Raw genomic sequence first — 1,423 nt, 5'->3', positions numbered from 1 at the left:
ATTATTTTTCAGTGAATGAGGTTTTCATAGGCCTAGGTAGATTTCAACATTGCTACTTCTGTTATTTGCTGTTGTTTCTCAAAGAAAATTCAGAACAATTTTACAGCTTTCATTGATTTATTTCAAATTTGAAACATTGTCTAGCTTGTTAAAAAAAAATGTACCAATGAATCTAATCGTATCGTGGTGTATTCTTGAGTATCGAAAATAATCAAATCGTTGGGTCAGGAAATTGATACTGAATTGAAATGATGGGTGTGATTTACACCCCTAGCATAAAGGGAAACTGCAAGACTCCTACAGAAAAACCATTGAACAAATAATGTTAAGACTTTTCAAACAGCATTAACCATCAAGCATGGTAAGGGCAGAATCATGCTGTGAGACATTTGTGTAATAAGTGCAGTGTGCAGACTTGATGGGGTACAAAAAAAAAAAAATTCAATTTCATTTTAATCTGAACAGCTTTAGTTGAGTCTTAAAGCCTATTCAAAAATCTGGTCTTTGTCTAAACTATGAGTCTACATTGGTTATATAAATAATAATAAACAATAAAAACTGCTCAAAAGAGATTTGTATCCTTAAATGTTACATCTGAAACCCTTCAAAAAGGTAGTAAGGTAATAAAGCCAGAATTATAGTGCAACTACAGCCTTAATATACTTTACTACAACCTGTTTGGTTTGTGAGCTGCTAAGATCTGTCAGATGCTCTCACCTCCACTTGTTTGTGCAGCTGGGCAGCATGCTGAGCAGTCCTGCTGTCTCTGTACTGTCGGATGGCCAACAGCAGAGACTTTAGAGAGCTCGTTATATCCATCCTGTAGGAAACAAACCGAAGGGTGTAAGAATTAAACGCTCTTATTTTAACTGCCTTCCATATTGATCTGCTAACACTAGCTTAAAGATTAGCATAGTTTCACGACAGCGTAAACAGAAATAAGGAGCTCGGTCAACATATAACCATGTTTTATACGTTTGTATATTCAATCTACAGCTTTTTTTCTATGTAAGTTTTTCACTTTTTCACTTTTCTTTACCTATTTCTTCCCGGAAAAGACAACAACAGAGGTATAACAACAATGTCTCCCGCTTCTGCTTTAAACCGAGTATGGAAGAAACCATGTCAGAAAAAAAGGGGGGTGGCGAGCTAAATAATTTTCATTTAAAAAGCGTGTATGGCTTATATTCACTTTTAGCATACACTTTATTTTACTATAAATATTAAACTAGGACACGCTTGAATGAATAAAAATAGTCTAATCATTAATATTTAACTTTGTTTAACATCACCCCCCACCCTTCTTATGGGTCTTTCATTGGGAAGGAAGTACGTCACTAGCGTAAGTGCAACAGGCAAAAGCTAATTACAATCAAATTAATTAACTTCATATTTAATTAATGTAATCAATAAAGAAAATAAA

This window comes from Cyprinodon variegatus, unplaced genomic scaffold, assembly GCF_000732505.1.
Source record: "Cyprinodon variegatus isolate N-32 unplaced genomic scaffold, C_variegatus-1.0 Scaffold1435, whole genome shotgun sequence".
In the NCBI taxonomy this organism is placed as follows: domain Eukaryota; kingdom Metazoa; phylum Chordata; class Actinopteri; order Cyprinodontiformes; family Cyprinodontidae; genus Cyprinodon; species Cyprinodon variegatus.
The sequence above is the reverse complement of the archived record's forward strand: the minus strand, read 5'-3'. Positions refer to the sequence as shown.